The sequence below is a fragment of the Vigna angularis genome, chromosome 4, assembly GCF_016808095.1.
Source record: "Vigna angularis cultivar LongXiaoDou No.4 chromosome 4, ASM1680809v1, whole genome shotgun sequence".
NCBI lineage: Eukaryota > Viridiplantae > Streptophyta > Magnoliopsida > Fabales > Fabaceae > Vigna > Vigna angularis.
The window spans coordinates 2050129-2062507 of record NC_068973.1 but is presented as its reverse complement, the minus strand read 5'-3'; the positions used below and the strand labels follow the sequence as shown (position 1 = coordinate 2062507).

General features: G+C 29.2%; 1 long non-coding RNA gene and 1 pseudogene across 1 annotated transcript; both read left to right on the top strand.

The window, feature by feature from the left end:
* The first annotated feature begins 1759 nt into the window (after window positions 1-1759).
* LOC128196101 (uncharacterized) lies at window positions 1760-2405 on the top strand. The gene is made up of 3 exons (XR_008248226.1): window positions 1760-1834; window positions 1955-2136; window positions 2229-2405. It is a non-coding gene; the product is annotated as an uncharacterized LOC128196101 (long non-coding RNA).
* A 4978-nt stretch (window positions 2406-7383) lies between these two features.
* LOC128196118 (uncharacterized) lies at window positions 7384-9578 on the top strand (annotated as a pseudogene).
* Window positions 9579-12379: the final 2801 nt, after the last annotated feature.

The window sequence follows — 12379 nt, the reverse complement described above, 5'->3', positions numbered from 1 at the left end:
TTGTTTTTTATTGGGTTTTTACCAAAGTCTCATATAAATACTCTATGTCTTTATCAGATGTCTTCCTTAGTAACTCTAGCGTATTACTTTTACAATATTGTTCTGGTAAAAGGTTGAAATGTCCTAACAAGAGTCTCTTCTCTCTTTGTTACCTTCCACTTCTTCTTAGTGAGACAAGGGTATGTTGTTGGTGCAAAATCAACGACAAATATATCAGTCGTAGTGTAATAAGTGATAAATATTATTTTCTCTCAAGAAATTTATATAATACTCCGACAACTCCTGCATTTAATAACTTAATTAGATCATCACAAAGTTTATAAAAACACACAAAAAAAACTATTTTTTATATTTTCATTAAACAATTGATGTGCAAGAAAATATAACATAGATTATTTAAAATTTGTTGAGACTAGAGCTCATCCACTTCTTTCTCATTGCCTTAAAAATCATATCAATTCCATATTCATGTCAAAATCAAATTGTAACCATCGCCCAATGACTTAATTCTTCTTACATCCACTTTCTAATATACAAAAACTTATCAAGTATTATAAAGTAGGTTTAAAGCCTAACTCAACCTCAAAAAACCGGTTTATAGGGCGAGGTTTGCACTCACTTATAAACTAAGAATGGACCTTATCTCTAGTCGGTGTGGAACTTCCAACACCCCTTTATGCGGAGGTATAGACATCTCGTGTCGTGCGTGATAGTGAAAATTGGGTGGTCCGATAATGGTCTGATTGCGAATGGAATAGAAGAATAGAATGCCCACCTAGAACTCGCTAGGATAGGCTCTAACGTGGCTCTCTGATACCATATTAGAAAGTAGGTTTAAAGCCTAACTCAACTCCACAAAACCGGCGTATAGGATGAGGTTTGCACCCACTTATAAACTAAGAATTGGTCTTATTTCTAGTCGGCGTGAAACTTCCAACACGAAGGAACAAAATATTTTTTTGCAAATTAATATTAACAAAAACATTAAAAAATAGTTAAGGTTAATATCTTTAAGGAAATTAGTTCAAAATATCAAATGAATGGAATATTATTGTGTCGTATTTTTGTATCCGTAAATGAATGGAATATTAAAATTTACAAACAAATACACTGTTGGAGAGCAACCAGGTGCTGCATTTATTGCAGTCTCCCTATGAATGCAAGTGTAAATATACCAATAATTTAATCTTTTCTTTCAGTTCACATTCATTCATAAGCCAACGCGTCATAATTTCTATAACTATTTCTTCAAACACTTCATAGGCCCTTTCTTCTTCGTGGAATTCAATGGAAAAATCAGTTAAATATGAGCAATTTATCATACAACATTTACTCATCATATTGATTTAAAATCAAATTAAAGCAAAACGAGTTAGTAGAAAACATTGTCTGAGATTAAGAAAAAAAAAAACACAAGTCGTTCGTCCTCTATTTTTTTAAACAACAAATATAGGAAATGTTTTATTTGTATTCATACATTACAATGAAATCTCTTACACAAACAATATAATATAATGAAATATAATATAATGAAACTATGATATATACGAGAACATCAGAAATTTCACCTCAATTTAAGTTATCAATACGTAAATCAGGAATTCAAATTTTCAAAGTTGGATTACTTGGTTTCGTGTGATTATGAAAATCCAGTTATGCAAAAGAGCCTTAATTTACTGTGAGTTACAGAGGACATTCCTTTATGCAATATCAGTTTGGCTATAAAATGAAGTAGAATGGGTTAAAGGAATCACATCCAAAACAACACAGAATAGAATTTGTATTCATATTGTTCATTAAGAATGAGTTCGTCAACTGATCGCTATGCCACCAGGTAATATAATGAGTTCATCACCTTCATTTCTTTTTTAAATATTTAATATTCATAATTTTAGTTAGTTTTGTCCTCTATGTTTTTCTTCAAACTTTGACACTATTCTGGAAATGATACAAGAGAGCATGAAAGCTCAGGCCAACATTTGACTACGGGAAAGTCTTCAACAAAAAAGTTCTAACAAAGACACAGAGAAATCAAAGGAATCCATGGCATCTTATGTGGGCGGAAAGACAAGTTCTGATGGAAAAAAGGGTTCAAGAAGCAAACGTTGAAAGTAAACAATACCAAATCACAAACAGGTAACATTTCACCAATTTTTCTTAATTTGTAGCACATGTTCCTTTGCACTTACATCAGTATTTCTTTTTTTCTTTTTTAAATTTTTTTGCAGGATTACTGGCAAAGGAAAATATGCAGCAGCAAATTATACTATTACTTCAAAATTCAATGTTATCGATTCCAACTTGTTTAGAGTCTGTAGTTTGCAAACTAAATTCAGCTAAACAATAAGTCTATATTATTCTTGTTAATAAGTTATTACAATTTGGAATTCACATGTACGTTTATTTATTATTTACTCAAATTTGTATTTATATTGGTTTACCAACAATGTAGCAAGTTGTAATCAAATTCAAAGTTAATAATGAGATGTGGGTTAGTTCTGTTTTGTTGATGTATATTTTAAATTTCGTCATATTAATCATTAATGAAGCCCTAACCTGATATTCTCTTGTAATTAGAGTCGTTATATTAATTATTCATTCCTCTGTTGTTCAGCGAGAAATTTTTAAGCACAAAATAAAGTTATAAAAAAAAATCCAATATTAATGAAACAGTGACATCTTTGGTGAATTTATTACAATCATAAGACTTTTTCTCTCAAGGTTAGTAAGGTGAAATGTAAAAGTGCACTGAAGCATGAGGAATTTTCTCTCAAGGTTAGTAAGGTGAAATGTAAAAGTGCACTGAAGCATGAGGAAGATGGTGCATGGTGTTTGGGTAAGGAGTTAGTTTCGAAGCAAACAGTGGTGATTTGCCATAAAATTTGTGCGTGAAAACGTACAGCTTGGCCTGTCATTAAGGTAGCTTGAGGAAGAAGCAGACAAATTTAATTGCTCTGATACCATATGTATGGAGGGACATTGGTAGGATATTGTCCTTGTTTTTGGTACCACTCCAAAAGGCTTTTTATAAATAGAAGTATCTTATGTGTATATAAATTCATGTTCATCTTTTATTTTATCCAATTTGGGACTTTGTTTGTACCCAATATTCTCATGTCAATATTTATACACAATTAGGGAATTTCTTTTTGGTAGACACAAGTGAGTTATTGAGTTTTTAGTTTTATTATATTTTTCAACGATCTTATTTTTTGGTCCATCCTAAACTAAATGGGAAGCATACGTAGACACGACCACCATGCATTTCAAGAAATTCTTGCCGAGGGACACTGATATTAAGGTAGCTTAGGGAAGAAGAAAGTTAAGGTTTTTGCATCTAGCTTGCTTGTTGAATGAAAGAAGCAGTCAATTTAGGAACGGTTTTACTTATAAATCGTCAGAAAGTTTTCAGGGTTTCCAAAATAGCCAAAACATAACCCCCGCTAAAATATATTATTTTTGTAGTGGTATAAGGATGGTTGTTTTATAGCTGAGCGTGTGACTAGTATTATGTGTTAGCCTTTGAATCACAATGCTATCTATACTCTAAGAATCCTGTCTATACTAAGAATTAGTGATGTTTCCCTTCTCATAGGACACTAAGAATCCTGTCTATACTCTCAACATACCAAAAATCGTCCCCCACAACAACGAAAACCTCCTAACCAACCAACTAACTATTTGTTTTCTTCCTTCTTACATAGACATTTAGTTACCTAGAATGAAAAATAACTCATTCCTAAGAACCCAACAATCAATTTCACCAAGACCAAAGAATAATGACCATATGTGAATTTGCATTTTTAGGATATTTCATTATGTTTAAGCATTGAATTTACATACTTAGGTATGTAGGATCATGATTAGATTTGTACCATTGCATCAAACCCAAAATTCTGCATGTTCATGATTGCTGTCACAAGCTATTTTGGTTCTCTTTGCTCTCAAATTTGGTTTGGTAAGTGATTTTCAAATTTTTGAGTTTTCAACCCAGTTTTTAGAAGAAATGATACTTCTGGCCTCTTTATACTTGTTGCCTCTCTCTATATATGTGCTAAGTAAGTCATTTATACCATTTTACTCAAGAATTGTCATCTTTTTTGTGTCTTAGATAAAATATCTAATTTGGCAAGCACCATCCACCACGAGGCTATTAAAGATGATATGTTGCTAGTGGTGGTTGTAGATATTAGAGGTGTAAGTTTTATTTTCTATTTTGATTCCTTCCTATATTATTATTATGATGTGATGGATGTTTACCTTTTGTGTAGGTCTTTGGAAGCTCATTCTAAGAAGAAGGTCAAATAATCATAATGTAAAAAAAGAAACCGAGCTTCTTTTATTTTAAGTGTTAGTAGAAACTTTACTACAATTCAATAGTGTATGTACATTAATCTAATATTTGGGTTTAATAGATAGTTTCATGAATAAATGATGTATTAAATATTATTAGACAATTTAATGTTTGAAATGAATTCTATTTTGTTAGTTCCATTGAATTTGTTAATTTGAAACTATATTCATTATAAATTGATTGGATGAGATGATAATACAAGAATATTATTATAATTTCATTGGATGTAAAATGTAATTTTCAATTTTTAAAAAAAAAACATATATTATGACGTAGTAAATAATACACGTTACTATAGGTTGATCACATATTATAACGTACAAAAATATATACATAATAATAGATGACATAGTACAAAAATATATACGTAATAATAGACCACATATTATAACATCCGTTATAATATGTTCAACCTAGTATGACGTAAATTTCTGCTACTTTATAAAATGTACAGACTTATTATATGACCCAGAACTATGTCCCAAGTAACTACGCTATAATATATCATTTTTGTATGTTATAAAATGTCATTTTTTCACTAGTGAATTTTATACTAGAGCACTCATTGTTTTTTAGATTTCTAAACTCATATAATTACTTATTGACATATCATAACTATATATTCTTAATATTCCTGTAGTAAAATTTAAAAATAATAATAATAATATTTTTTCTATATTAATCATATTATTAATTTTAGTATACTGTTACTCTTTTTTATCATTTCAACCATCTAATCAATAATTTTTTTCACATATTTTATTATCGTATCCTTCAATTTCTAGACGTTTTATTATTATTATTATTATTATTATTATTTGAAATATCTAACAAGCTTATTATAGAATTTTAGAAAAAAATGTTAAAATGACACATTATTACGACAAAATGAAATAAAAATGTTATTTTGCAATTTAGACTTTATACACACTTCATTTAAATGATAAAATCCACAAAAATAAATTATTTAAATAGTAAAATATACATTGAATTTTTATTTTATTCTACATTTTTTTACTATTATTTTTTGTCCTTCTGTTATATTAAATATCGTGTATTTTTTTTACAGACAAATAAGAGGTTCTCCAACTCCTAAAAGACACCTAACCAATACTTTTTACAGCAAACAAGTAAGATCGAAAGTTTTTCTTGGTTGCCTTATCTATTCTCTTAATTATTTAAATTAAATAGTCTCATATATCTTACATTTTTTTCTCTAAATAATAGTAAATTCATATGTTTTTTTATCTCTCAATATTTTAACTTTTTCTGCTATATCATTAATTGTTAATTATTTTAGAATCTTTCATAATAAAAAGAAATTGTTTAATTGTATATTTTGTTAAGTAATTATCAATGTTTTTGTTAAATCTAAATAAAAACTGACATTATATGAAAAATGTGTTAAAATTGAATATCTTATCAGTGCTCACCGAGTTTGATATGGGAAGTTGACAACAAAGATCAAAGTGTAATTCACACAGTAGTTTTGTTTCGCCATGCTAGCATCTTCAATATAGTACATGAGATAGGATTCCAAAAGGATCTTTTATAGTAACCTATACGGTGAAAGAAGAGAACCCTTCGTTTTCTTTACCGAAAATAAAGAACAACAAATTGTTGCATTTGGCTGCAAAGTTAGCCCCACCAGATAAACTTGAATTAGTTTCTAGAGCAGCACTTCAAATGTGCTTTGAGATAATATAGTTTGAGGTAAATTCCTTCCTATATTATTATTATGATGTGATGGAGGTCTACTTTTTGTATAGATCTTTGAAAGCTCATTCTAGAAAGAAGGTCCAATAATCACACCTAATGTAAGAGAAGAAATTGAGCTCTTTAATTTTAAGTGTTAGTAGAAACTTTGTTACAATTCAATAGTATATGTACATTAATGTAATATTTTTGTTTAATAGATAGTTTCATGTATAAATAATGTATTAAATGTTATTAGACAATTTAATGTTTGAAAAGAATTATATTTTTAGTTCCACTGAATTTGTCAATTTAAAGCTATATTGATTATAAATTGATTAGATGATATGATAATACAAGAATATTATTATAATTTCATTGAATGTCAAATGTAATTTTCAATTTTTCTTTTTAAAAAAACATATATTATGACGTACTAAATAATATACGTTATATTATATGTTGATCATATATTATAACGTACAAAAATATATACATAATAATAAATGACATATTATAACGTACAAAAATATATACGTAATAATAGATCACAGTACAAAAACTTTTACGTCATAATACATTTTACCCTATTATAACGCACAAATGAAAGTTTGTCTTAATAAACTGTGCATATTATAACATACTAGTCGGTTATAATCTGTTCAACATATTATGACGTAAATTTCTGCTACTTTATAAAATGCACATACTTATAATATTGTCCAGAACTATGTTCCCAATAACTATGTTATAATATATCATTTTTGTACGTTATAAAATGTCATTTTTTCATTAGTGAATTTTATATTAGAGCACGTTTGTAGATTTCTAAACTCATATAATTACTTATTGACATATCATAACTATATATTCTTAATATTGCTATAGTAAAATTTAAAAATAATAATAATAATATTTTTTCTATATTAATCATATTATTAATTTTAGTATAGTGTTACTCTTTTTTATCATTTCAATAATCTAATCAATAATTTTTTTCACATATTTTATCATCATATCCTTCAATTTCTAGACGTTTTATTATTATTATTATTATTATTATTATTATTATTATTTGAAATATCTAACAAGCTTATTATAGAATTTTAGAAAAATGTTAAAATGACATATTTTTACGACAAAATAAAATAAAAATGTTATTTTGCAATTTAGACTTTGTACACTTTATTTAAATGATAAAATCCACAAAAATAAATTATTTAAATAGTAAAATATATCTTGAATCTTTATTTTATTCTACATGTACTTTTATTTTTTTTTTTTCAATTGTACCTTTTGTTATATTAAATATCGTGTATTTTTTTTACAGGCAAATGACAGGTTCTCCAACTCCTAAAAGACGGACAATACAACCGACTCAGATGCGGATCAATTTAATGGTCCTGACCAATACTTTTTACAGCAAACAAGTAAGATCGAAAGTTTTTCTTTATTACCTTATATATTCTCTTAATTATTTAAATTAAATAGTCTCATATGTCTTACATATTTTTCTCTAAATAATAGTAAATTCATATGTTTTTTTATCTCTAAATATTTTAATTTTTTTTATGCTATATCATTAATTATTAATTATTAATTATTTTAGAATCTTTCATAGCAAGAAGAAATTGTTTAATTGTATATTTTGTTAAGTAATCATCAATGTTTTTGTTAAATGTAAATAAAAACTGACAATTATATGAGAAATGTGTTAAAATTGAATATTTTATGAGTGCTCACCCCAATTTGATATGGGAAGTTGACAACAAAGATCAAATTATAATTCACATGGAAGTTTTGTTTCGCCATGCTAGCATCTTCAATCTAGTACATGAGATAGGATTCCAAAAGGATCTTTTAGTAACCTATATTGTGAAAGAAGACAACCCTTCGTTTTCTTTAGCGACTGCAAAGTTAGCCCCACCAGATAAACTTGAATTAGTTTCTAGAGCAGCACTTCAAATGTGCCTTGAGATAATATAGTTTGAGGTAACTTCCTTCCTATATTATTATTATTATTATGATGTGATGGATGTCTACTTTTTGTATAGGTCTTTGGAAGCTCATTCTAGGAAGAAGATCCAATAATCACAGCTAATGTAAGAGAAGAAACCAAGCTCTTTTATTTTAAGTGTTAGTAGAAACTTTGTTACAATTCAATAGTGTATATATGTACATTAATGTAATATTTTTGTTTAATAGATAGTTTCATGTATAAATGATGTATTAAATGTTATTAGACAATTTAATATTTGAAATGAATTATATTTTTAGTTCCATTGAATTTGTTAATTTAAAGCTATATTGATTATAAATTGATTGGATGAGATGATAATACAAGAATATTATTATAATTTCATTGGATGTCAAATGTAATTTTCAATTTTTCTTTTTAAAAAAACATATATTATGACGTACTAAATAATGTACGTTATTATATGTTGATCACATATTATAACGTACAAAAATATATACATACACTACTACAAATTCATTGATTACCGAAGGATTATTACCGAAGGCCTCTTACCCCTCGGTAAAAATGACAATACCGAAGGATTTACCGAAGGCTTTTGGCCGTCGGTATATGCATTCACTTAATAAAATCTGAATTTGGGATTTCCTCCTCCATTTTCTCGAATGCTTTTTGGGAAAGCTTCTCCCAAATTTTCACTCCCGTCCCCGCGCCACCGCCACCCTTCCTGGGATTTCCCTCTTCCATTCACCAGAACCGGACGTCCATGGTCGCAGGACGCCTACCGCAGTCCGCATCGCCGCTCCTGGGATTTTGCTCCAGCGTCCACCGCTCCTGCAGTCCGCACCGCCGCTCTTCAAGCAGCGATCATGGTCGCCGGACGCCTACCGTGATGAAGCCTGGCTCTGCCGCAAGGGAAACTGGAAGAACCGTCCCCAAGACCACGACCATCACGACCACGCCGTCTTCCTCTGCCGCATCTGACTGCGAAGACACTTCTTCCCCGCATGGCCCACTCTGCCATCTTCACCACAGGTACTTAACACTTAGCTGATCTCTTGTTTGCTTTCTATAATAATGGAAGAATTATAAAGTTTGCATAAATAAACTCAGGTTATCAAATTCTTTGAGAAATATAGATAAGGACATTTAAATCTTGGTCTTTCTATGCTTAATTTGTGTTGATTGTGATTGAAGTAGATTAAGATGTGATGATATTTTTTCTAAATTATTGGGTTGTTTGATGTGAATTAATTATGAAGGTGATAACCCCCAGACCGTGAAGACAAGACTAAGGCAGTGGGCTCAGGTTGTTGGATGTGCAGTGCGTCAAAGAAGCTGGGTTAGGATTAGAACTTGAACTTGAGTTTGCTGGGTTCTTAAATTCTTTAGAACTGAACAATGAAAAACTCACTGCTTGTACATGCCTTGGGGGTGGTTGTGAAATTTGTGAAGAAATCAGTTCTGCCATATGTTCTGCTTGTATTTGGTTATACATGATTTTGTTTTCTTTGCCATTTTGCAGGTTTTGGTGGGTATTATTATCTCTTGGAGCCATTCTGTTGGGTGGGAATGATCATAAGTAAGCTTTCAGTGTTGTTTAAATTTTGTTTTTATGCTTAAAACTTTGTTTTTTAACATGCTTAAAACATCAAAGAAAGTTCAAAATCATTTCCTGCTTCGTATTAGATCATTGCTATGTTCATAGTGTCATCAATTCCAAGAGTCAATTATGTGTTGTTCTGTTCTGTTCTTTAAATCCAACTCTACAGAGTTAATGTTGGTTTGAAATCTGTTACTGCACTTTATTGTCAAAGGAAGAAAAGATTGTTTTGCTAACTTTGAATCTAACTTTGAACTTGATTATTGTGCAGAATTAAAGGAAGCAAAGAATGCTAAAAACACTAAGGCTTGCTAATTATTGTGCAGAATTAAAGGAAGCAAAGAAAAGTTTTCTGGTGTTGTTTCTGCTTTTCTATCATAGCATAGCATAATGTAAATTGCTTGCTTATGAAAAAATTATTTGGGCTAAGCATAATGAAATTCAGACTGTCAATATAAAAGGTGTAGGAGCAGATGTTGAGGTGTGAACTCTATAATAAAATTTTGGCTGATTAATTTGCTAGCATGAACTGTCAAGTTCTCTTTATTTTTAGTGACATGTGCAAGTACTATGCTTCTTAGATTGCTGAGGGAGAAACCTTTAGCTGTTAAGGAGTTGGGCACATGTGATCTCTATCCCCAAGTGAGTTAATATGCTTTTTATATTTTGTTTCATTATATATATATATATATATTTCTTAAAATTGTGTAATTTGCAAAATTTATGAGTTAGAAAATGACAGATGTTAGAAATTGGAAAAGAAGAAAATGAAACTGGTTCATAGAGACATTTATTGATGTTTTAGAATCCATTAGTTAGAAAAAATAAGTACATGAAGACACTTGAAGGGAACAAAATGAAATTGGTCCAAAAACTTTAAACTATTGATTGTCCTATTTGAATACATTTTGAGTTAGAAAATTAAGAATGTTAGAAAACAAAGAAAAAAATGAAAGTGGTCCAATTTCATTACGGTATCATAATCCTAATCAAATCCATTTTATAAGTTATTAGAAAACTATGATTATCAGCAATTTCAGTCAAAATAATATTTTCAAAATTTTTGCAAACCAGGAGTATTGCAAAGAGATGGAGAAATATTCCAAGTACAAGTATTAAAGTCCCAATCGTGAGCAACCTTAGGAGTAAGTTTAACTCTTTTAATGGCAGCTATTGTTCTTGAGGAAGTAAGGTTTTTAACTTTAGCTTATTGCAGATCTGGTTTCTTAACCTCACATTTCCCTGTATCAATTATTTCTCATCAGTGTTTTCCTTCTCTCATTTTCTGTAGCATCCTGGAACAACTATTGTCACAGACAGTGTGACTTCCGATGGGCTTACTACCTTTATCGAGAAGAAACTGGGTAGGAATCTAAACTGCCATGACCTTTTAGTTGGCCTTTCTCACCTTCTTTTAGTTGCCCATAATTCAATAAATTATGGATCAAATTAGTTATGCCTGGTGGCCTGTGCTTGTCTGTGCCAGTATTTCAAATTGAAGCTTGCACATTTTAGCTAAATTTATAAAAATGAGTCCTAGTAGTAACACCTGGCTAAAATGCAAAACGAAAGCAATTTAAGAAATAATTTGTGTTTAGATACCTAGCTTCCATTGTGCATTTTTCATCTTGTTTCTTTTAATGTATATATTTAATACAAAAGCTACATTTATGGTTCTTTTGCTGTTTTACTTTGTAGAGCTTTAGTTTAGATATATATGCATCACATTCTGCAGCACCCCAACGCTCTGTTTTTTTTTTCGCCCTTCGGAAATTACCGAAGGCTTTTGGCCCTCGGTAATTACCGAAGGCTTTTGGCCCTCGGTAATTACCGAAGGGCGAAAGCCCTCGGTAAATTTTAGCGACAAGGGATTTACCGAGGGCTTTTTGGCCGTCGATAAGCCTTCGGTAAATACCTTTTACCGACGGTTTTGGGCTGTTTCCGAGGGCTTCTGGCCTTCGGTAATGCCCTTCTTTTTTGTAGTGATAATAATAAATGACATATTATAACGTATAAAAATATATACGTAATAATAGATCACAGTAGAAAAACTTTTACGTCATAATACATTTTACCCTATTATAACGCACAAATGAAAGTTTATCCTAATAAACTGCGCATATTATAACATACTAGTCGGTTTATAATATGTTCAACATATTATGACGTAAATTTATGTTACTTTATAAAATGCACAGACTTATTAGATTGTCCAGAACTATGTCCTACTAACTTTGTTATACTATATCATTTTTGTACATTATAAAATGTCATTTTTTCACTAGTGACTTTTGTACTAGAGCACTTATTGGTGTGTAGATTTCTAAACTCATATAATTACTTATTGACATATCATAACTATATATTCTTAATATTGCTATAGTAGAATTTAAAAATAATAATAATAATTTTTTTTCTATATTAATCATATTATTAATTTTAGTATAGTGTTACTCTTTTTTATCATTTCAATAATCTAATCAATAATATTTTTTTCACATATTTTATCATCATATCCTTCAATTTCTAGACGTTTTATTATTATTATTATTATTATTATTATTATTATTATTATTATTATTATTATTATTATTATTTGAAATATCTAACAAGCTTATTATAGAATTTAAAAAAAATGTTAAAATGACACATTTTTACGACAAAATGAAATAAAAATGTTATTTTGCAATTTAGACTTTGTACACTTTATTATAAAATCCACAAAAATAAATTATTTAAATAGTAAAAT